A 26,301-nucleotide genomic window follows, 5' to 3' on the forward strand; every position below is an offset into this window, starting at 1 on the left:
AACTTCTTACAAACAACATGTCTAGGAATATGAATAATCCCCAAATGATATTAGAAACCTACACTTAATTGATGTATCAATAATAACTTATTTCAGTTTTTGAAGATTGTTGCCAAAACTTCTTACTTATGAAAATGTCCTCTAATAAACCTAATGTAGTCCTATCTGTAGTGTTAATAATTTACAGTAAAATTAAAATTTGAGATGATAGAATAATATAAATAGTATTACATTTGTGAAAAACTGAAAAGGCTATCTATTAAAACTTTAGTTTTTTAAAATCTGACTTTTTAATTATTTGTATAATTAGTAATTTACATGACTCTTGAAACATTATGATACAGCACTAAAACATAGAGATTTTTGTCTAGATATTGAACTAGAAATCTAGTCCAGTGTTGGTTTCTTCACTAAGTATCAGTGTGACTAAGGGCAGGTTAGTGCATCTCTCCAGATTCTAAAATGGTGATAGCATTATCCTCCTAAAAAAGGCTGAGATATTAAAGAAATGACATATATATGGAAAGTACCTGGCCTATAGTGGGAATATTGATTACAATTAACCTCTCTTCTCCATATATTTTCTTAAATTTCAATTATTATCCTGAGGAGGTATCTAGCTTTCATATAAAAGGTTAAAATTTCCTCAGAAACTTGGAAAACCTAGGGGAAATTTAGTATAATGTTAAAGAAGAAAAGCAGAAGTATAGACAGCATTGGTAACAATGAAGAGAAAGCATAATACATACATGCTCAGTCACACATGTGCATAATATGCCCACACAATGCACAAACTAAATCCCACATGAAATAACTCATTCAAAAATCAGCAGGGAATAGACTCTAAAACTTGCTCTTATGTTAGGATATATTGAACTGAACTGCTACATTTTAATACGGCAAACTGAGGGACAGATGACATTTTTAATGAAAAGTTTTATGTCAATGTGAGAATAATGATATTTGAAGTGTTGACTTTTGCCTTCTTAGTAAGGATCATTATATAGAACAATTTGTACCCCAGCAAAGCATTGTGAAACAGAAATTATCACCCTTAGCAGTCAGGAGAGATTACAAATATAAACTTAGATAACAGAGTCAGGGCCCTTGTTTGAATGCTATGTTCCAGGTTTGCTAAATGGATGTTGGAAGAATTTGGGCAAAAAAGGAGAATCAAGAAAATTATGTAAAGAAAAGTGAAATATAAATGTATGTCTTTTAAAAAATAATTAGAAAACAGTAAGGAAAGACTAACTTTACTTTCAAATTAAAATTATTCTAAAATAATGTTTTTTGTGCTTGTTTTTTTTTTTTTTTTTAAGAGCAATTGCCAGGAGTTTTTTGTTGTTGTTGTTGGTCTAACAGAACAAAACCAGGCAGAGAAGTCCCCAAGGAAACACTTAAACACTTCATTGCTGTTTGCCATTTGGTCCTTCATCTTCTAAGCTCTTACTGTATATCCTTTTAAAGATTTAAAACATTTATTTCAATCACAAATGCAATCTAAGTGTGAATAAATAAGTGTATTATCTTTTAAGACCTCCCCCCTTCATGTTCCTTTAAAGAGAAGAGGTACTAAATGTCTCTTCATAGCCTATTTGGCCATAGTTTTCCCACCTGTGATTTTAAAAATAGATCTGAAGTCTTTTCCTCATTTCATTAAAGAAATCCTGGGAAAGAAGTCCTATTGATACTGTTGATAGTCTCCAAAATGTAAAGATAGTAACTGGGCTGAAGGCAACTCGGATGGGCCTTCAGCTAACAGAGCATCATTAGGAAGTGGTGCAGAGGCAAATCTTGTCAACAAGATACCAGCTCCTTCCACTAAAGCCAGAAGAATGGCACCCATTGCTGCTGACCCAACCATGGCTACTGGTACCTTTCTTGCTGCCATCATGGTTCTTGTGAAAGCATCACTCTTGATGGAGTTCTAGGGATCTTCTTTCTCTCTGACTTGAACCATATTATAATCATTCATGGAAAGCAGACCTCTCCCAACTGCAAAGCTATGTCCAACTGCAGAGCCCTGGTTTTAATAGCTGTCAAACTGCTTCCTAGCCTGTGCTTTACTCCCAGCAGAGAATTGTGAAAACCTTTGCTTTCTTGAAGGATACCACCATCTATGCTTCTCATCTTGAAGTCCCCACTGCAGTCATCCATGATTCTCTAGGGGCAGGGCGGGCCTGCATACTCTTTTATCTTGACTTCATGGCTAAATAAGTTTTTAAATTCAGTTTAATCTAGGGACATTGTTGATTAAATTTTAGATAACAGTTTGGTATCTGATTGAGATAATGAGAACACAAGACAGATTTACTGATCTCTATTTTGTACTGTGTGAATTTAGAGTATAGTCAATTTAAAGGTCTGCTAGTTAGAAAGTGCTGCCTCTCTATTACTACAATCAAAACCTTTTGGACTTTAATTTTATCTTTGTTTAAAGAATTAAGATCCTTTTAAAAGTTGTTCAATCACAGAATGGAATTATTTTTAAAGAAAAGTTAACTCCTTTAGGTTTTACTTAAAAGATAGATTCTTAAACTCTTAGATATCAGTTAAGATCTGTATATTTTATTGAATATACATACGTTGGATTAATTAAATTTAAAATGAGACAAATCTAGATTGAAGGGAAAGATACCTCAGTAAGTAGAATTGTTGCAACCTAGTGTCTACTTTTTGGAGAAGGAAATGGCAACCCACTCCAGTATTCTTGCCTATAGAATCCCAGGGATGGGGGAGCCTGGTGGGCTGTCGTCTATGGGGTTGCACAGAGTCGGACACGACTGAAGCGACTTAGCAGCAGCAGCAGCAGTGTATACTTTATGGCTTCCCTGGTGGCTCAGTGGTAAGACTCTGCCTGCCAATGCGGGAGACATGGGTTTGATTCCTGGGTCAGGAAGATCCCCTGGAAAAGGAAATGGCAAGCTACTCCAGTGTTCTTGCCTGGAACATCTCATGGAGAGAGGAGCCTGTTGGGCTGCAGTCCATGGAGTTGCAAAAGAGTCAGATATGACTTAGTGACTAAACAACAACAAACAAGTCTGTACTTTAATTGGGAATTTTCAAAATACAAAATATTTATCACTGCAGCAAGCAAACAAAATCCTTATTTATACAAGTCCTCTTTTCTAAAGAATTTTGAATTTGAATGTCTACTCACAACAAAAAGAGAGGCTTTGCCTTTTGTCCTTTGATATAATGTGGTTATTAGATGTTTGATTTTAAAACATTATAGAAGAATCTTTTGGGGGCAGACATGTTGGTAAATCTGTTTCTGTAGCCAAGAATATGAATAAATCCCAAGCTCTCATCTTGGTGAACTTCATTTATCATCCTGTCACTGCACCATCTTTTTACAGTTTCATCCTGGACCAAGGTTTCATGGCACAGAATAATATTCTGGGCATCAAACCATAGCATATGAACAAGTGGATGGCCCAAATGTTTGAAAGCGTAAATGTGCCTCTCTCACTGGGCACTGGTTGAGAGGGTTGAAGCCCATTAGTTGTAATTGCCGTTCAGACTAGAAGAAGAAACTGTGTCCAGATGAGAAAAAATTTCAATGTTTGTGTGGATTTGGATTTTAATAGCGTCTGTCACATTCCATCACTGTTTACTTGAGTATTTCCCCAATCTGCTCTTCCAGCACTGCATTTCTGCATGCTTCTTTACAGCACTCATTGTTTTCAAAATGTGGTGTGCCATTCTCTCCTTTCCAGTCCAGTAGTTATGTTTGCAATTTAATATTAATAAATGGTCAGTAAAAATATAGATCCCTACAAGCTTAAGTTCTGAAATAATATTGATGATTTAGTGTAATATTTGCTCTATGATCCCATGGACTATAGCCAGTCAGGCTCCTCTGTCCATGGAATTCTCCAGGCAAGAATATGGGAGTATTTCCTTCTCCAGGGCATCTTCCCGACCCAGGGATTGAACTGGGGTCTCTTGCATTGCAGACAGATTCTTTACCATCTGAACCACCAGAGAAGTCCAATATTTATTTACTTTTACATTTTATTTACTTCTAATTTTTTCTTTCCTTTTTGTTCTCACTCATCTGAAGGTGCATCTCAGTCTTAGTTAAAATTTTATTCTTTTCAAAATTAAATATTGGGAATTCTCTGGTGATCCAGTGGTTATCACGCTGCACTTTCACTGCCATGGAGCTGGGTTTGATCCCTGGTTAGGGCCTCCCTGGTAGCTCAGCTGGCAAAGAATCCACCTGCAATGTGGGAGACCTGGGTTCAGTCCCTGGGTTGGGAAGATCCCCTGGAGAAGGGAAAGGCTACCCACTCCAGTATTCTGGCCTGGAGAAACCCATTGACTATATAGTCCATGGGGTCGCAAAGAGTCAGACACGACTAAGCAACTTTCACTTTCCACTTTTCCTCAGGGAACTAAGATCTCACAAGCGTATGATGTGGCCAAAAAACAAACAAACAAATAAAAAGCCCCTAATTAATGTTGATTGTGTTGTTTAATTTCTAAACCCAAAGGAGCCTAAAGTATAAACTTTTTGCATAAAGAAAATACATGGAAGGAAGTTTGTAGTGTTGAGCCATGCTGCTGCTGCTGCTAAATCACTTCAATCGTGTCCAACTCTGCGCGACCCCATTGACGGCAGCCCAACAGGTTCCCCCGTCCCTGGGATTCTCCAGGCAAGAACACTGGAGTGGGTTGCCATTTCCTTCTCCAATGCATGAAAGTGAAAAGTGAAAGTGAAGTCGCTTAGTCGTGTCTGACTCTTAGCGACCCCATGGGCTGCATGCAGCCCACCAGGCTCCTCCGTCCATGAGATTTTCCAGGCAGGAGTACTGGTTGAACCATGAGAGAGTAATAAATATGGTCTGTCAATGACACTGTTCAGAACACTATTGTCTTGGGAGGAAGAGCATACCTTACATAAGGCAAAGCTGCTGGTCTTCCAGTGGCACATTCAACACTGAGATAGGGTGTATCAAAGAGGTAGAGTACAGCAGACTTTGAGAAGTATGTTAATAACACACTATGGAGAAATATTTAGGGTGGGTACCAACTGTGAGACTGGGATGTGTACTTTGGTACTGTCCTTGAATGTTGGCACAGCTGTGCTGTTTGTATCTAGCTATTTAAGACATTGAAGACAAACCAGGGAATCTTACTAGGGAAGGAAACAAAGGATGCAGATCAAAGTTAAAAAAATGATTTCAGGTATTATTGCTGGTTGCTTATAGTTATGGGTTATTCTATCACCAATTTAGAATATACTACCAGTACTTTGGCCACCTCATGCAAAGAGTTGACTCATTGGAAAAGACTCTGATGCTGGGAGGGATTGGGGGCAGGAGGAAAAGGGGACGACAGAGGATGAGATGGTCGGATGGCATCACCGACTCGATATATGTGAGTTTGAGTGAACTCTGGGAGATGGTGATGGACAGGGAGGCCTGATGTGCTGCAATTCATGGGGTCACAAAGAGTTAGACACGACTGAGCGACTGAACTGAACTGATACATACATATATATATATATATATATATATATATTTGTTCATTTCACTTTTTATAATGTTATATCAATATATTAGTCTACCATTATTCCTCCCAGAACAGTCTCCTTTCTTACTACTTTACTGTTCTTATGACATATCACTGTGACTATTGTTAATTAATTAATTAAATAAGGAAGTCCTTAGACTAAAGTGGCTCTAACGTTTTGGATGGCTACTTAGCAAACCAGAGCCTAAGCCAGAATCAATGCACCAAAATCCATAAAAACAAAAGTAAAGAACAACTGACCACAAACTGCCTGCTAGGATTTTCCAAATAAGTCAACTGCTTAAGCTATAGACAATCAAATAATAGATTTGTTTTTCTTCTCTGTCTTCTCTATTAAAATAGTTTCCCTAACTTCTGTCAGCAAGGAGCTCCTAAGCATTTTTGGTCTGACATTGTCCAATTTGAGTTGACCCTTAAACAGACATTTGGAAAAAAAAAAATAATGTGCTTCAGTTCAGTTCAATCGCTCAGTCGTGTCTGACTCTTTGCCAGCCCATGAATCGCAGCACGTCAGGCCTCCCTGTCCATCACCATCTCCCGGATTTCACTCAAACTCATGTCCATCGAGTTGGTGAGGGCATTCAGCCATCTCATCCTCTGTCATCCCCTTCTCCTCCTGCTCCCAATCCCTCCCACCGTCAGAGTCTTTTCCAATGAGTCAACTCTTAGCATGAGGTGGCCAAAGTACTGGAGTTTCAGCTTTAGTATCATTCCTTCCAAAGGACACCCAGGGCTGATCTCCTTTAGAATGGACTGGTTGGATCTCCTTGCAGTCCAAGGGACTCTCAAGAGTCTTTCCCAACACCACAGTTCAAAAGCATCAATTCTTCAGTGCTCAGCTTTCTTCATAGTCCAACTCTTGCATCCATACATGACCACTGGAAAAACCATAGCCTTGACTAGACGGACCTTTGTTGGCAAAGTAATGTCTCTGCTTTTGAATATGCTATCTAGGTTGGTCATAACTTTCCTTCCAAGGAGTAAGCATCTTTTAATTTCATGGCTGCACTCACCATCTGCAGTGATTTTGGAGCCCCAAAAAATAAAGTCTGACACTGTTTCCACTGTTTCCCCATCTATTTCCCATGAAGTGATGGGACCGGATGCCATGACGTTCATTTTCTGAATGTTGAACTTTAAGCCAACTTTTTCACTCTCCTCTTTCACTTTCATCAGGAGGCTCTTTAGTTCCTCTTCACTTTCTGCCATAAGGGTGGTGTCATCTGCATATCTGAGGTTATTGATATTTCTCCTGTCAATCTTGATTCCAGCTTGTGCTTCTTCCAGCCCAGCATTTCTCATGATGTACTCTGATATAAGTTAAATAAGCAGGGTGACAATACACAGCCTTGACATACTCCTTGTCCTATTTAGAACCAGTCTGTTGTTCCATGTCCAATTCTAACTGTTGCTTCCTGACCTGTATACAGGTTTTTCAAGAGGCAGATCAGGTGGTCTGGTATTCCCATCTCTTGAAGAATTTTCCACAGTTGATTGTGATCCACACAGTCAAAGGCTTTGGCATAGTCAATAACGTAGAAATAGATGTTTTCTGGAACTCTCTTGCTTTTTCCATGATCCAGTGGATGCTGGCCATTTGATCTTTGGTTCCTCTGCCTTTTCTAAAACCAGGTTGAACATCTGGAAATTCATGGTTCACGTATTGCTGAAGCCTGGCTTAGAGAATTTTGAGCATTACTTTACTAGCGTGTGAGATGAGTGCAATTGTGTGGTAGTTTGAGCATTCTTTGGCATTGTGTTTCTTTGGGATTGTAATGAAAACTGACCTTTTCCAGTCCTGTGGCCACTGCTGAGTTTTCCAAATTTGCTGGTGTATTGAGTGCAGCACTTTCACAGCATCATCTTTCAGGATTTGAAATAGCTCAACTGGAATTCCACCACCTCCACTAGCTTTGTTTGTAGTGATGCTTGCTGCTGCTGCTGCTAAGTCGTTTCAGTCATGTCCAACTCTGTGCGATCCCGTAGATGGCTTAGTTTACCTTTTAACACTTCTTATATTTCTAAAACAAGAGGAACATTTTCCTGAAAACTTCTAACCTTTTCTCTTTCACCTGGAAAGTAGACCTCTCAGACTGATTTTGTTTTATAAATTATAAATGTCTTATGAGTGTTGGTGGCTATCTGATATTGTAATAGAACCCGAGCATTGATATTCATTTTGGTTGGCATGTCCAATTTATGAAATTCAAAATTTATTTTCATAACCTGGCTTACGAAGGGTATATTAAGTGAACACAAATTTTAGAGGCTTGTTGACTTAGTAGACTCAATAATAGAAAAGGACAACTGTCTAGCTATCAATAGCTGTGGGAATTTAGAGTGGGAAAGAAGAAAATATGCCTTTCTCCTTAATAATTCTTTCATTAATACCTTAGTAACCTCCCACATAACATCACTTACTCCCATTTAATTTATTCTCTTTGTATATCTCCTTTGGCTTTCCTAAAACAATACAGTTAATTTTATAGAGGGAATTCCTAAATTCAAGTCCCAGGAAGGGCAGTGCCAAAGAATGTTCAAATTACCACAAATTGTACTCATTCACATGCTAGCAAAGTAATCCTCAAAGTTTTTCAACACTCAGTGTTTTCAAAGGCTTCAACACTGTGTGAAGTGAGAATTCCCAGATATTCAAGCTGGATTAGAAAAGTCAGAGGAACCAGCAATCAAATTGCCAACATCTGTTAGATCATAGAAAAAGCAAGAGAATTCCAAAAAAACCTCTACTTTGGCTTCATTGACTACCTTAAAGCCTTTGACTGAGTGGATCACAACAAATTGTAGAAAATTATTTAAGAAATGGGAACACCTGACCACCTTACCTGTCTCCTGAAAAATCTGTATGCAGGTCACGAAGCAACAGTTAGAACTGGACATGGAAAAATGGACTGGTTCAAAATTGGGAAAGGAGTACGTCAAGGCTGTGTATTGTCACCTTGCTTATTTAACTTATATGCAGAATATGTCATGTGAAATGCTAGACTGGATGAAGCACAAGCCAGAATCAAGATTACAGAGGAAAATATCAATAACATTAGGTATACAGATGACACCACCTGTATGGCAGAAAGCAAAGGTGAACTAAAGAGCCTCTTAATGACAGTGAAAAAGGAGAGTGAAAAAGTTGGCTTAAAACTGAAGATTAAAGAAACAATGGGCTTCCCTGGTGGCTCAGATAATAAAGCGTCTCTCTGCAATGCAGGATACCTCAGTTTGATCCCTGGGTTGGGAAGATCTCCTGGAGAAGGAAATCCACACCAGTACTCTTGCCTGGAAAATCCCATGGATGGAGGAGCCTGGAAGGCTACAGTCCATGTGGTCGCAAAGAGTTGGACATGACTGAGCAACTATGTGTATATATATATATGTGTGTGTGTGTGTGTGTGTATGTGTGTGTATATATATATATATAGTATAAAGAAACAAAGATCATGGCATCTGGTCCCATCACTTCATGACAAATAGATGGGGAAACAATGGAAACAGTGACAGGCTTTATCTTCTTGAGCTCCAAAATCAGTGCAGATGGTGACTGCGACCATGAAATTAAAAGCCAGTTGCTCCTTGGAAGAAAAGGTATGATGAACCTAGACAACATATTACAAAACAGAGACATTACTTTGCCAACAAAGATCCATCTAGTCAAAGCTATAGTTTTTCCAGTAGTCATTTATGGGTGTAATAGTTGGACTGTAAAGAAGGCCGAGTGATGAAGAACTGATGCTTTTGAACCATGGTGTTGGAGAAGGCTCTTGAGAGTCCCTTGGACTGCAAGGAGATCAAACCAGTCAATCCTAAATGAAATCAGTCCTGAATATTCATTGGAAGGACTTGATGGTGAAGCTGAAGCTCCAGGTCTTTGGCCACCTGATGCTTAGAGCCAACTCATTAGAAAAGACCCTGAAGCTGGAAAAGTTTGAAGGCAGGAAGGCAACAACAGAGGATGAAATGGTTGGATCGCATCACCAACTCAATGGACATGAGTTTGAGCAAGCTCTGGGAGATTGTGAAGGACAGGGAAGCCTGGAGTGCTGCAGTCTATGGGGTCCCAAAGAGGTGGACACGACTGAGTGATTGAACAACAACCTAATGTCATATGTTCTTTAGAATAGTATTGGGCAGTGCAATGACCTGGCTTTTCAGTGTTTCTTCCCACCACCGCCTTCAGGAAGTTTGCAATCTTACACCTTGAAAACCACTTTCAGTTCCTGCAATGGTCGGACTATGGCTAGTTCAAGTTTTATGATTTTATTCATATTGTCTCTATTATCTTCCTATTACAGTGGGACAGTTTTCTAACATTTTTTGAAGCTTTAATGAAACTATAATTTTTTTTTTTCTCTTTTAAATTCTTCTTGGAGCTTACTTCTTCTGAAGTAAACTTCTGAGATAGGTGCTCTTTTTATGTGCTTGCTTAATGCTTATGTATTTAATACTAGTTGCCTTTTAGATTTTTTTTGGTTCACTTACTTCTCCCAACAACCCTGTTGAGTAAACAACTGTAATTTTTATCAGCTTCTTCTTATACATAAGGAAACTGAAGCAAAAAAAAAAAAAAGAAAAAAAAACCTGCAAAAACTAGTACTTGCCTAATGTCTCACAGCTAAGTGATAGAATGAGTTTTGAAGACAGGTCTAGTATATATACCAGTGCTGTCCAACAAAAATCTGAGTACAAATGTGATTTAATTCATAAATTTTCTAAAGAACACATTGAAAAAGTTAACAGAAACTGGTGAAATTAATTGTATTAATTTATTTTGTTTAATACAGTATATCCCAAATAACATTTTGACATGGAATCAGTATTAAAAATCAATATTAAAAATGAGGTATCATAATTTTTATGCTGTCTTCAAAATGCAGTATATATTTTATAGTTAAAGTATATCCCAATTTGGCCTAGAGTTTTACATTGAATGTGGCTAATTGCTACCTTTAGTCAATACTGAATAGCTTTACTCTTAATCACTGTACTCTTTGTACTGAAATAGTTTTATTTGCCTATATCCCCTACTGAACTCTGAACTAAATGAGTGAGGAAGTTTTGTATTTTTAGTACATAGACTAGGTATTGCATGATATATAATAGAAACATGACTATTTATTGAATTTTGTTGCTGAAGTATATTGTCAAGTTGAAATTTCAAGAGATTCAAAATACTTGATTAAATGCATACATTTGCCACTCTTGAGCAGATCATGAGAGAAAATTGAGAAGATATCCAGGAAAATGGTTGTGTCAGGGACAACAGGATATACTTAAGATTCCACTTTAAGAATATTATTATATTATTATTATTATATATAATAATGTAATATTATAAGATTATCATTATAATATTATTTTATCATGTTTGATAAAATCATGAGTGGAATCATGCTTCATGCATTGTAGATGCCTAATAAATCATTTCTAATTTGATTTTATTTATTTATTTTTTGAGCCAGGGCTAGTAACCTCAACTCCTACAGGTGTTTATTATTTATTTGAAATCCTATCCAACTTGCCATTAGTTTGGACAAGCTGGGACAGTTTCTCAAAATGAACTCCATTATAGTGAAATTGTTCCATCTGTTTTCCCCAAATGAAGGCAGCTTCCCTTGATGCTAGTCAAAGAGTGAGGGCTCCTTGACTCAGAACCAGATGCAAGCTTAATACCAGCCTTCCATTTCAGCTCAATTACATTCTTGGCAGCCTATGAGACTCATGGGGTAAACTTTTTATAACAATTATCAATATCAGCCAATTTTTCAGAATGGGCAAGAATAAACTTCAATAGCTCCAAGATGAGTTTTCAGTGTTCCAAAGGTTCTGTCTGGCTGACTGCCACGGAGAATATTGTAGGAGCATAAAGAGTGCAGTTTTATGCAATATTCTAGAAAACGGCTAACTTTATGTTTACTTAGATTCTGAAGATTTTATCAAAATAAATTAACTATTTAATGCTCTTTTTTTGGTATAGTTTTTTTGTGTGTGTGAGATAAGGAAAATGACTATTTTCCTGTGATATTTTATATATGGAACTGCAGCTGTGTGTGTGTGTGTATGAATATTTTCTAGCAATGCTTGGAGACTGGCCTATCATTCACTCTCTCATAAAACTATTGTGGAGCGAAGAGAGAGAGAGCATTCTACTGAAGGGCTATAGGCTCAAAAATAACCTGAAACTTTGAGATTCTCTGTAGACTGGTATATGTTTATTGGGGTTGAAATTTTGTTAGCAGTAGAATTGGAATTCAGGCTAATTTGAAATGATATAAAGTCCTTGAACCCAGGAATGGCTAAATCCTGTCATTATTTAGCATTCTTTTGTCTTATAACATCAGATACATCATTATACAAGGAGCTATTAATTATATTGAGTGTCCATAATCACAAAAGTGAAATTCTTTTTTTTTAAATTATAATAGGGCATCTAGATTTAAGTGAAACTTCCCTTACCTCAGAAATCTAAATTTTAGCACCATGCTGCTCTAAAAATGAAAGCAAATATTTTCTATAAAATAGAAGAGGGTAAGAAGTTATAATTGTCTTCTTGCCTCTGAGCAAGGCTCTAATGGGTTCAACACATGGAAGTAGACATTTTAAAAAGCACCAGAGACCATATGGACTTGGCTTCTTAGGAATTCAACCAGAAAGACTCTGGAAGCATAAGAAATAGCAGTACTTCAACAATGACTTTTGAACATAGTGACTTCTCACATAAGTAATTTTTAACTTGATTTATACAACTATGCCTGCATGCATGCTCGGTCATTCAGTCGTGTCCAACTCTTTGTGACCCCATGGCCTATAGCCCACCAGGCTCCTCTGTCTTCATAGGATTTTCCAGGCAAGAATACTGGAGTGAGTTACCATTTCCTTCAACTTTGTATTGCATAAAAGAATATCTTATACAATTACAAAAGTATAAAATTGTTTTAAAGGATTTACAATAACCTTTTAATCAATAAGTTTATAATTGACATAAAAATTCATCGTCTGACTTAAAATATTTAATATAAAAAGATAGAGCTAGCTATATTGTCTTTTTAAGTGTTTTCTAGAGAAACAAGGCCAATTTTCTATTGTCTATCTATCTGTCCATCTAGAGAGAAGAAGAAAGAGGGAGGGAAATGGAGAGAGGGAGATAGAGAACAAGGAATACTAGTCGGTCCATTCAGTCTCTGTCTGATGTGCCAAGAACCAGGAGGACTAATATCTGAGGGCAGGAAAAGAGACACCCCAACTCAAACAAAAAGAGTAAATCCACTCTTCTCTTGCCTTTTTGTTCTGTTTAGAACCTCATTGGACTAGATCCTACCCACCTACATTGGTGGTCTTTATTCAGTCTCTCTCAAATGCTAAGAGGCATGCTCATAGACATACAAAGAAATAATGTTCTATTACCTATCTGAGAATCCCTTCACCCAGTCAAGGTAACACATAAAGTGAGCTATCTCAAGAATGCATAGAACTTTAATTTTCTTTTTAACATTTCCATTCATTTCTAAAATACATTATGTTACTATTTAAGTCATAAATGCAGGATGAATAGAAAACACCAGGATCTATCACCCCACCTAGATGATGATTGTATTGACAGAATCAGTCTGATATAACTATTTTGAAACCTTGGAGTCTATTAAGGCTTGTAACTTCCAGGGGGAGATTTGGATAGCAAATTATAGATGATATCAGTCAGTTTCAATTCTTAGTGCAGTACCAGCTACCCGTCCCTCACACCTCAAGCTGGGGCAGAAAGCAGTGGATATATTCCAGGAGAATCTTGCAGAAGCTAGAGTGAACAAAAAGGACCCTACCTTCTAACTATTAGTGATCAGTGTTCTTATTACTGATTGTTGCTTCTGATCATAGAGGTACAGACAAAGAAGTGGGATCTTTGTTATACCTACCTCTAGTGTTGCAAGCTCCTCTTCTTTTGGCTGAAGTGACTTCTAGTGATATTTAAAGGGCTAGCATCTTCCACCCTTGCCTTTTCTTTTCATTCTTCCCCCCCACCCCCTCCATTTTGGTAACCAAACATTGAAGACTGATACCTTCATTCCCAGGGGAAAGCACAGTATCAGAAAAGATCTGAAAAATTCATAAGCTTATACATCAATGATCTTCAGCTCAGCTAGCCTACAATAATCAAAAACAAAACAAAACAAAAAAACCCCAGCAAACTCTGGGGAAGGAGGATAATCTAGTTTCCAGAATTATCACAATACTACATTTAAATGAATAATTATCGACAAAAGGTAAAAAGGCATAAAATAGGACAGGGCATTGTGACCTATTCAAAGGTAAATGAAAAGTAAACCTTCAATAACTGTCCCAACAAAGGGACCGTAGTAACTGTTTCTGAAATGGTCTGGTGGAAGATCGACTAGACAAAGATTTTTAAACAATTTTGTACATACTCATACAGCTAATGGAAGACATGGGAAATGTGAAAAAGGTAATATATAAACAAAATATAAATATCAATAAGAAGACAGAAAACATACAAAGAAACCAAAATGAAATTCTGGAGCTGAAAAGTAAAATAATTAAAATGCAAATTTTTCAACAATATTATCAGCAGATTTCTTACCAGATGAATGGGAGGCCAGAAGGCAGTAGGTGATATATGCAAAGTGCCAAAAAAATTTTTTTAAAGCTCAACCAAAAAGTCAATATCCAGAAAAACCATCCTTCAAAGGTGAGAGAGACATTAAGACATCCCCAGGTAAATAAAAGATAAAGGAACGCAATAGTGTTAAAATGTTCTGCAATAAATTCTAAAAGAGAGCTATACATGTTGAAATGAATGGACACTAGACTGTAACTCAAAGCTGTAAGAAGAAATAAAGAATTCAATAAAGGTAAATATATAGAAAATTATAAAATCTAGTTATTGTAGCAATGGTTTGTAACTTCATTTTTTTTTTTTTGGTTTTCTACATGATATAGTAGGTTAATACATTTAAAAATAATGTATTAGTCTAAAAGCTAATATTATTGTAAACTGGTTTGTAACTCCACATTTTATTTTCTACATAATTTAAGATACTAATGCATTAAAATTGTTTTTGGACATAAAATATGAAAATATATAATTTTGTGACATCAACAACTAAAAGGAGTAGGAAAGTAAAGCTATATAGAAGCAGCAATTTGTATGTTATTGAAGTTAGGCTAGTATAAATTCATATTGACTGCTACAACTTTAAAGATGCTAAATGTACTCCCCACAGTAACTACAAAGAATTAGCTATAGAATATACGCAAAAGGAAATGAGAAAGATATTTAAATATTTCTCTATAAAATATCAACTAAACACAAAAGAAGTTTAATGCAGGAAATGAAGAACAACAAAAATAATGAGCCTCATAGACCACAAATACACACAAAATGACAGGGGTCTTTGCTTATCAGTAAAAATGTTATAATTTCAATTAGTAATTAAATGTAAATCAATTAAATTCCTAAAGACAAGATTATCAAAATGGATAAAAGTATATAATCAGTAAATTCTATCTATAGGAGACTCACTTTGAATACAAAGACAAGAAGAAGTTAAAGCCAAAAGATAGAAGATATGGCAAATAGTAACCAAAAGAGAGCATCTGTGACTCTACTAATATTTAAAATATACTTTAAATCAAAAAAGTTTGCAAAAGACAACATTATATATTAACAGATGGCTCAATTCAAGAAGATATAACAATTATAAACATTTATACATGTAATAATCAAAATATATGAAGCAAAAATAGAATTAAAAGAAATTAGGTATCTCTGTAATAATAACTAGAAACTAGAAGATAAATAAATAGAATACTAGAACAACATAGTCACCCACCTACCTCTAACAGAGAGAACAATCTACCCAAAAATAAGGGAACAGACATTCTATTCAAATGTAGATAGGGCATTTTTCAAAATAGGCCATATGTTAGTTCACAAATTTAATCTCAATGGATTTTAAAATGTAGATGTCATACAAAATATGTTTTGTGATCACAATGGGATAAAGTTAAAAAATCAATAACAGAAGAAACACTTTAAAATTCACAAATTTGTGGAAATGAGACAGCACATTCTTAAAAATTAATGGAACAAGGAAGAAATCACAAGAGAAAGTAAAATAAACTTAGATATAAATTAAAATGAGAATACCTCTAAAATATCTTGGGAACAGTGAAAGCAGTGCTGGGGAGAAATTTATAAATGTCAGCAGTTACATTAAGAAAGAAGAAAGCTTTCAGATCAACATCCTGATTTTGTAACTTAATAAACTAGAAAAAGAAGAAAAAACTAAACCCAAAAAGCTAGAAGGAAGGAGATAATAAAATAACAGAGATAAAATAGATAATATAAAAACTAAAACATTGAAACAAAAATTTATTCTTCAAAAATATCAACAAAATGGACAAATCTTTAAATAGTTGGACTGTTAGAAAGAGAGAAATATAGAGAAAACATTCAAATCTCTAAAATCAAAATGGAGGTGGGGACATTACTAGTGGTTCTACAGAGAATAGTGAGAGCATCAGCTATTTGGATAATGTACAAATTCCTAGAAAAATAAAACAGTAAGTGATGAAGGAAAAAACAAACAAACAAACCAGTAAGAGCAAGCCTGTAACTGGAAATCTCCTAACAAAAGAAACCCTGAATCTAATTGTTTCAATGGTCAATTCTATCAGACTTTAAAGAAGAAATATCATGGAACCTTAAAGCAATTAAAGAAAATATGAATAAATGGAAAGATATACCATATTTAGCAGTTAGAAAACTTGATATTGTTAAGATTTAAGTACTACCCAAAGGGATCTACAGATTCAGTGAAATCCCTATGAAAATTCCAGCAATAACTTTTTTGCAGAATAGAAAACCCCATTTTCAATTTCACATGGAATCAAAGGGACTGTATATAGCCAAAACGGTCCAGAAAAAGGAGAACAAATTTTGATGACCCAGATTTCCTGATTTCAAAGCTGACTATAAAGCTATGGTAGTCAAAACAGTGTGATACTGGCACAATGACAGACATACATTATAACAATGGAATAAAACAGGGAATCCAGAAATAAACCTTAGCATATTGATCACATGATTTTTGACAAGAGTTCTAAGAATATTCATTGGAGAAAGGACTTTTTTTTTCTTTGACAAATGATGCTGAGCGATTGCATATCGCCACACAAAAATAGTGAAGTTGGACATTCACCTGAAAACATATATAAAAATTAACTCAAAATGGAACAATGACTTAAATTGAAAACTTAACACTTTTAAAAAATCTTGGAAGAAAACAGAGCAGAAAGGCTTCACAACATTGCATTTGCCAATGATTTATGTGTATGCATGTGCGAGTGTGTGTGTGTGTGTGTGTGTGTGTCTGTAAGACACCAAAATCACAGATAAACAAAAGAAAAAACAGAAAATTTGAGGCTCTTAAAAAAAATTGTTTACATCAAAAGACACAAACAATAGAGTAAACGACAGTCCACAGAATTGAAGAAACATTTCAAAGTCATGTATCTGATAAGGGATATCCAGAATGTTTAAAGAACTCCTAAAACTCAACCACAAAAGCACCAAACAATATGCCATATAACTTTTTATTTTTATTTTACTGACTGAATTTTAGTTGCCATTTTCTCCCCTTCATATTTCCAAGAAACATGGTAAACACTTGACAAATAGTTGTTTGATTACTCTAACCATACACTAAAAAACTGCATTTTTTTTGTTTTATCTGTAAACATAGTCATCTACTAGCTTGTCGTATTTGTGCTTCCAGCTGTGTACCAGGGCAAATGTTATGAGGATGAAATGCAGGTGATTTGGGGCAGGATTTGCAGATGGGGCTCTTATCTGCTTAATGATGTGAAAAATGTCATATTAGGAAGAGGACAGGAAGGTTCATCTTTTTGAAGCAGAAACATTATTTCCAATGCAAGGAATCTCATGTTTTCTAAAAGATCATGGGACACAAAAAAGGTGATATAAAATGCTTATTTTATTTGTAAAATGTTCTCTCTGATTCCTTCACTTCAAACTTGGAGAAACAAAGCAAAGAGACAGTTAACTCTTGTGTTTTGTCAGGCCTAGATCTTTAGCTCTTGTATAAAAGTTAGCAAGCAAACTGCCATCTGTACAAACAGGTGGCTTGAATGATGTAGGGTATTAGAAACAAATCATTTTTGGAAGGATGACAAGGAATAGAAAATTTAAGAAAACCCAGAGTTCCTTTAATAAGATGAGAAATGTGAATCATTGATTGTGTCAGTGTTAGAAGATAAAGTGTGGAAATATTTGTTCAAGAAGTCTCTGCATTGCACACATTTTCCCGTTGTGATTCTGTAATCAGTGTGCTCACCCCAAGGAGCCAATGGAGCAGTTACCCTTGTGCCTTCACAAGAGACTTAACTGAGGTCATCTTAGAAACTGTAGTAGGGAAGATGACTTAATGCCACAACATACCTAAGGTATTGCTCACCCTTGACTTAATTATGACTTCATAGTGATTTTCCTGGCTTCATAATGAAGTTCTTCTTCAAAGCTCAACTTTGTTCTCAGGACTACTTTTATTTAAAAAAAAATCTGTAAAAATTACTGATAAACCAACTAAATACTCTCATAAATCTGTATGTCTAATGTTAAATTTTCAGTTTATTCATGATCTACTATGTGTAGAGCTTGTGTTAATAGAAGTAAGGGTGAGAAGGTTCAAAGTAAAGAAGATGATGAGTTACAGATTACAACCAGAACACAGAAACAAACCATTTTTGTTTTGAAGATGATGAAGAGTTTAGCTTTATTTTTGAATAGTTGGAACAAATATCAGGTAAATAGCACATATATTTCTTTTTTATTCCACCAGCAGTTTTACTTTTATAGCCAAAATAAATCTAAAAATGTATTTTTTAAACTTTTTTAGCATTTCAGTCTTCTATTCTTTGGTCTTCTTTACCTTTCTTCTGATTTATTTATTTTAATAAATCCATCAAGGTAAAATTCATATAGCATAAAGTTCACACCTTTAAAGTATACATTTCATTGTCTTTTAATATCTTCATAGAATTATCCAACCATTGCCCCTATCTATTTCTAAAATATTTTCACTGCCCTTGATACTCATTAGTAGTTATTTCCTCTTTTCTTTTCCCTTTCATCCCTGGCAACCAGTAATCTACTTTCTATTACTATGCCTTTTCCTGTTCAGACATTTCTTATACATTGAATTATGCAATATGTGGGTCTTTTAGAAGAGCTTCTTTCAGTTAGATTGTTTTCAAGCTTCATCCCTCCTGTAGCATGTATCATCTGCTCCCTTATTGACAATGTTCCATTGTATGAATATATCACGTTTTGTTTATCTATTCATTAATTTATCACATTGAGTTGTTTCCACTCATCATTGGCTTTAGACCTTAATATCCTTTTATAGCTTATATTATTCAGTGAGAAATTAACCCTTGTAACTTTTTTATTCTTGCATAGTCCTCATAGAATGTATCTGATTATATAAATGCACAAAATGGAAAGATTTAGACATTAATTCAGTGAGACACACAAATACCAACTATATATTCAGTTCTATTCTAAGTAATGTGATAAATAAGAAAATATGAATATTTCCTTTTAGAAGGAGTATCTGTACTTTTTAATGATTAAGCAATATCTGATAAGAATGGAATATAAGTCAAGTAGAGAATTCTTTTTAATGCTAGCCAAATCATCATAATTTGTTTTGGTACCTCCATCATCAACAAAGTCAGGATCACTTATTGGGCACATAACTCTCTACAAGATATTGCAATTTTTTGCATATATCATTCAGATACCTAATTGGGACTTTTTTTTTTCTTATTTCTAATGACAACAGTAAATTGCAGATAACTAATATAACCACTCCAAAAATTAAATACTTGGGAAGTAAAAAAGTCAGTTTTTATCTCAAATCTCTAAACCATACTTCATAAATATATGCATATATGCATGCCTAGAATATATGTGTATATATATATACATATATTCTATGGGATTTCCCAGGCAAGAATACTGGAGTTGGTTGCCATTCCCTTCTCCAGGGGATCTTCCTGACCCAGGGATCAAACCCATGTCTCCTATACTGCAGATGGATTTCTTACCATTGAGCCATCAGGGAAACCCATATATATATAACATACACACATATTTTTATATATTGATATTAATTTCATAGCTGAATAAGATTGTTGAAGGAACAGACCTTGAACTTACCCATGGTGTTTAACATTCACATTTGGTTAATCATGCTCAGAGTTGGGGTTGAGGTCAGTAGTTTGAGGAAAACAGTTACAGTGATAAAAAGCATTATTACCATCACAGTGGTGTTATACCATTAAATGATTGATTTTAAATAGTATGTTTAGGTTTTATCCTTATTGGAAAGACTAATTTGTAATTCAGTCCATTGTTTGGCAAATCTGAAGTCTCTTAACAACTCAACGGGAGACATAAAACTTTGATGGAGATTTGTGATTCTTCCAGGACATGCATCTACATCTCCTCAGCAGTCTCAGATCAATCTGCTGCCAACATGTTTTTCCCCCCCTCAGTAGAATGCATCCTGGCAAACCCATTCAATCATCCTGGCCAGCTTCCCCAGTGGGCCACAACAATCTTATGCTTTCAGGCAAAATAATTTTCCTCTAAGGCAAGTGTGACTTAGGAATATGGCAAGGCCCCAAGTAAATTGGAAAATATTCTCAGAATTTTAACAATTACTAAAAATATTTCCTTTTATGGGCCCATTATTCTGCAACCAAGTACCCGTTTTACACACACACATACACACACACACACATACACACTTATAATCAACTGTGCTGCACTTTCCTGCATGATAAAATGTCCTCTTATAGTAAGTTTGGAGAAGCATTGTTTTTGTTGTAAATACCTTCATAAATAAAATGTTTACCTCAATTCATATACACTGTATAGTAGATCTGTTGTCTGTTTCACTTATCCAGACTTGACCCTTTCCTGGCATCCACAAAACAATTTCTCCTTTAAAAAAAAGTACATACCCAAACTTCAGTAGAAGTGAACATGAGATTTAGTCCTATGCTTGTTAGTACATCACACACCCCTAACAACCCAAGGCAAGAATGTTTCCCTGGTCCAATGAGGACCAAAGGGGTAATGAATCTCTTATTGAGAATCCTAGAAGAAGAATCTTAATTTTTCCTGTTGGCCTTGAAAGTGAGAGGCAATAGATTTTACTGATATTTGGATCATAAAGGGAAAGCCTATTAGAATGAAGCCATCTGAAAAAGACAGAACAAAACTGTAGTATACTACCCATGCCTAGATGATATCATTTGAGCCTCTGCAGCAATAGAAACCTTGAAGTCACAGACAATACAGGTTTTTTTTTTTTTCTTCTTCTATTTTTTGAGTTAAATCCATTAGGGTTGGGGCTTCCAATACTTGAAACTGAAATAAGCCTCTACTTTTCTCCCAGTTCCTACCCTGGTGTATAAAATGGTAACAATAAAATATTTCTGTGTTCTTATCTGATGTTTTCTTATAAGAATATAAATTTGTATAAGAGCTGTTTATAATTAGGTAAATATCACCTTTAGGCTTATTACAGAATATAATTAACTCCTTTATACAAGTTGGACTCATCAGTCTTTTTTGTTAATCAATTGAGTTTTTCTAATGAACTTTAACACTATTAAAAAAAAAAAAAAACTAAATATGCTTGAGAAGTTATTTCAAACAAACTTAAAAGCCAGACTTATTGCCCAAGGTTATTGCCTCTTTTTATAAACCCGCCTATAGAATTAATAACAATTTTCTTACATTAATATTCCCAGAGTCTGATTGTCAGAAAGTGAATTTTTAAGCAGTGTTCTAGTTACTTATTTCAGTGTTGTTCAAAGTTGTTTCTGTTAAAAGCAATGCAATACTTCCATTTTACTCCACTAAATTAATTTCCTATTCAATTAAGTCTTACCTTATGGTTCAAATATATGCTTCTTTAGTGCAGTGATCAATTTTAATCTCTAGAGATTTAACTGAAAATGCAGAAATTGATAAAGGTATGTAATTATGCATTTGAAAAGTCACAGCATCTGTTGTTTAGATGTATTAATTAGTTGTACAACAAAAAAATTCGTCAGTGCTATTTTGTGAAACTATGTTCAGGGCTAAAATATCTACATTTACTTTATTGTATTTTAAAATGTTTTTGCTTTTTCTTTTCTTTATTTCCAACTATGATGCCCTAATTTATTTTTCTTTATATAATGTCCATTTGAACTGAAACTATTAAACATTTGAAATAGCCAGTGGAGAATTTTTAATGGTAAGGTATAATGCCTAATTTACAATTTTAAGAGGAGTAAAAGGGATGGAAGGCCTGACTTATATTGAGATATCAACTACAAGTTTTGTAAGGAAACACATTAAAATTTCAGTTATTTTTCCTTGGTATATTATCATTATACAAATTTTCTGTAATGAGTAAATATTACTTTATAATCAGAAAAGAAGCAAAAAGTTACTGCCTTTAATGTATGTCTTTTTCTTTTGTTATCTTGAGGGTTTTAATAATAAACATGACTGGAAAAACATTTTCATAGGATGAAAATCTGCCTGAGATAAGCTGGCACTAGATAGGGAAAGGTAACAGATCCATCTGTCCATTCAACTGGAAGACCCATTTTAAGATACTGTATCTTGATAAGAAGGACATAACCTTATCAAATATAGTAGAGAGTAAGCATGTTTGTCAGTGGAACAATGTCAGTTGTTAATGGAAATTGACTAAAGTACATGAACTGGTCACACAAGATCCAAGTAGTTAATATATACATATTTAGATATAGACATGTAGATATAGATATTTATATCTAAGTATAAATAGATATCTATCTAATCTACCTATCTATCTGTATATATAAATAGTGGATTTCAGAGCTTTAAATGGCAGTCAGTGTTGTAAGATTCAAGCACAAATTGGATGTGTAGAGTTAATGTTCATTTTGAGTCTCTAATTTACAAGTTTGGTGTAGATTATTTGATTTATTATTGTTAATTAAATGTCACTATGCAATTTGAGACCGTGTTATTAATGATGTTGAAATTAATATTAAAATTAAAACCTTGAGAGAAAAGGAGGAGATGTTTAGAACTGAGGAAGGATAACTTGTAAAGCAGTAACTAAATTGTCTGAAATTTTTCTCTGCTTGTTAGCTCACATATATATATATATATATATATATATATATATATATATATATATATATACATGAAGCCTATGGATCACAGACAAAGAGAGTTTATTAGTCATAGCAACAGACAAATCATCACAGGGCAATGTGTTGAGAGCCAGATGGTACCTTCTCATACAGTGAGGTGCCTTACAGGAATGGAACCCTGTTAAAAGAAGGCTTTTCTCTTGCATAGAATTGCTAGTGACTGCCCATCCACAAATGTACATTTGGAGGCTGTGGTTAGCCCAGTTTATTCTTTCTAGCCTAAGGAAAAATTGAGAGAAGTTTTGTGCTCAGATGCTCAGTCATGTCTGACTGAGACCCCATGGACTGTATCCTACCAGGTTCCTCTGTCCATGGGATTCTTCTGACAAGAATACTAATGTAGGGTGCTGATCCCTCCTTCAGGGCATCTTTCCAACCCAGGGATTGACCCATGTCTCTGATGTCTGCTGCATTGGTAGGTGGATTCTTTACCACTAGCACCACCACCAGCCCAGGGGCTGACTAAAACAAAAACAAAATTAGAGAAGAGAGAAGTGATTTAAGTGTTTTCACAGTCTGTTATTTTATCTTTATATTTTTAAGTTTACATGTTACCTTAAAATAAGCTCTATTCTTCGTATGTGTCATCGTAGTGTAGACTTCTAAACCTTTCAGATCCTAGCTGTCATTTATATTTCATGTAAGATGCTTGGTGAAGGGAAGACATGAGTCTGTCTTCTTTTTGCTTTCAAACTTCAGTAGATGGGACCACTCAAGAGAGATATATGTGTTTGACGTTAAGAAAGCTTTGGTAAAGCCGTTGTTATTTTTGAAATTTTTATTTTTTATTAATTTATGTTTTTATTTTTGAAAATTTTAACTGAAGAAAGTTAAAAAACACTTACAAGTGGTATTTATTTGCTGCTGCTGCTAAGTCGCTTCAGTCGTGTCCAACTCTGTGCGACCCCATAGATGGCAGCCCACCAGGCTCCCCCATTCCTGGGATTCTCCAGGCAAGAACACCTGAGTGGGTTGACATTTCCTTCTCCAATGCATGGAAGTCGCTCAGTCATGTCTGACTCTTCGTGACCCCATGGACTGCAGCCCACCAGGCTCCTCCGTCCATGGGATTTTCCAGGCAAGAGTACTGGAGTGGGGTGCCATCGCCTTCTCTGATTTATTTGCTACTGCTGTGCAAACAGACCTTCTAGTAGGAAGACGTATTTTAAATTCTGGAGAGTAGTATTTAAGTTTTCTCTTAGGTGACTATTTTGCAAATAATCTAAAAAATGAAATGATCATATAAGAAATGCTGCTATTCAAATTTTAGCTACAGATCAAAATAACATCATTTAGTTGAGTGGTCATCAACGGTTCCATCTAGTCTGTAAAGGGCTCTTTATCACAGGAAGTGTCATTCATAGGATTGACATTTCCATATGAATTAATGATGATTACTCAGAATTATGACAACATTTAAATTAAGACAGCTTTTATTCTGATTACAAACTTTTAGGAATATAACATTTATTTTTTACATTTGTCTTTATCCTACTTAACAGGAATTCAGATCCAATTTTAAGGTAAATATACCTCTCATGGCAGATTGGGAAACAAAAATTCTTTCAAGTGTATAGTTATTTGGGGGATCCAAAAATAATTCTTCTAGTGACATTGCAATGATCAGGGACTAATCTAACATTTATAAATATGGTAAGTAAAGTGAAAGATATGTTCTTTGAATGAAACAAACAACACAGAAGTCATCAGATTTTTCTTTAAAGTTATCAGAGACTAAATGTTTTAGGTTTTGTGAGTCATATAATGTGTGTTGCAGCTACTAAAATCTGCTATTGCAGTGCAAATACAGTTACAATACATAATAAATAATCATGTAAATGAGTAATCATGACTGTGGGGAAAGTTTGGTGCCCCCAAATCTAGACCACATCAACTGCCAGAGTTTATCAAACACTGATCTAGCATACAGAGAAAATATCTCTGTCTGTATCTCTCTGTATAGTTTATATATATTTCAAATATTTCATTTAACATCTTAATTAAATCAGTATCATAGGGCTTATATTGATTAATGTTGACTTCAGTTTAGTTGAGTTCAGTCACTCCGTCGTGTCTAACTCTTTCCACCCCATGAACTGCAGCACGCCAGGCCTCCCTGTCCATCACCGACTCTCAGAGTTCACCCAAACTCATGTCCATTGAGTCAGTGATGCCATCCAACCATCTCATCCTCTGTCGTCCCTTTCTCCTCCTGCCCTCAATCTTTCCCAGGATCAGGGTCTTTTCAAATGAGTCAGCCCTTCACATCAGGTGGCTAAAATATTGGATCATGAACTCCTTATTGTCAAATTCAGATTAAGTTGAAGAAAGTTGGGAAAACCACTAGACCATTAAGATATGACCTAAATCAAATCCCTTATGAATATACAGTGGAAGTGAGAAATAGATTTAAGGGACTAGATCTGATAGAGTGCATGATGCACCATGGACAGAGGTTCATGACATTGTACAGGAGACAGGAATTAAGACCATCCCCAAGAAAAAGAAATGCAAAAAAGCAAAATGGCTGTCTGAGGAGGCCTTACAAATAGCTGTGAAAAGAAAAGTGAAAAGCAAAGGAGAAAAGGAAAGATATGCCCATTTTAATGCAGAGTTCCAAAGAATAGCAAGGAAAGATAAGAAAGCCTTCCTCAGCAATCAGTGCAAAGAAATAGAGGAAAACAGTAGAATGGAAAAACTAGAGATCTGTTCAAGAAAATTAGAGATACCAAGGGATCATTTCCTGTGAAAATGGGCTCAAAAAAGAACAGAAATGGTGTGGACCTAACAGAAGCAGAAGATATTAAGAAAAGGTGGCAAGAATACACAGAACTGTACAAAAAAGATCTTCACAACACAGATAATCATGATGGTGTGATCACTCACACTCACCTAGAGCCAGACATCCTGGAATGTGAAGTCAAGTGGGCCTTAGAAAGCATCACTATGAACAAAGCTAGTGGAGGTGATGGAATTCCAGTTGAGCTATTTCAAATCCTGAAAGATGATGCTGTGAAAGTGCTTCACTCAATACGTTAGTAAATTTGGAAAACTCATCAGTGGCCACAGGACTGGAAAATGTCAGTTTTCATTCCAATCACAAAGAAAGGCAATACCAAAGAATGCTCAAACTACCACACAATTGCACTCATCTCACACAGTAGTAAAGTAATGCTCAAAATTCTCCAAGCCAGGCTTCAGCAATACGTGAACCATGAAATTCCAGATGTTCAAGCTGGTTTTAAAAAAGGTCGAGGAACCAGAGATCAAATTGCCAACATCCGCTGGATCATGGAAAAAGGAAGCAAGTTCCAGAAAAACATCTATTTCTGCTTTATTGACTATACCAAAGCCTTTGACTGTGTGGATCACAATAAACTATGGAAAATTCTGAAAGAGATGGGAATACCAGACCACCTGACCTGCCTATTGAAAAACCTA

The 26,301-nt window shown here is 35.3% G+C and overlaps 1 protein-coding gene and 1 pseudogene across 4 annotated transcripts in view; one reads left to right on the plus strand and one right to left on the minus strand.

The window, feature by feature from the left end:
* Positions 1–26,301, plus strand: part of DPP10 (dipeptidyl peptidase like 10) — a 1,640,795-nt gene that overhangs the window by 1,204,124 nt on the left and 410,370 nt on the right. The window lies entirely within an intron of this gene.
* LOC113880572 lies at positions 1,685–12,035 on the minus strand (annotated as a pseudogene).

This window comes from Bos indicus x Bos taurus, chromosome 2 (genome assembly GCF_003369695.1).
Source record: "Bos indicus x Bos taurus breed Angus x Brahman F1 hybrid chromosome 2, Bos_hybrid_MaternalHap_v2.0, whole genome shotgun sequence".
Classification (NCBI taxonomy): domain Eukaryota; kingdom Metazoa; phylum Chordata; class Mammalia; order Artiodactyla; family Bovidae; genus Bos; species Bos indicus x Bos taurus.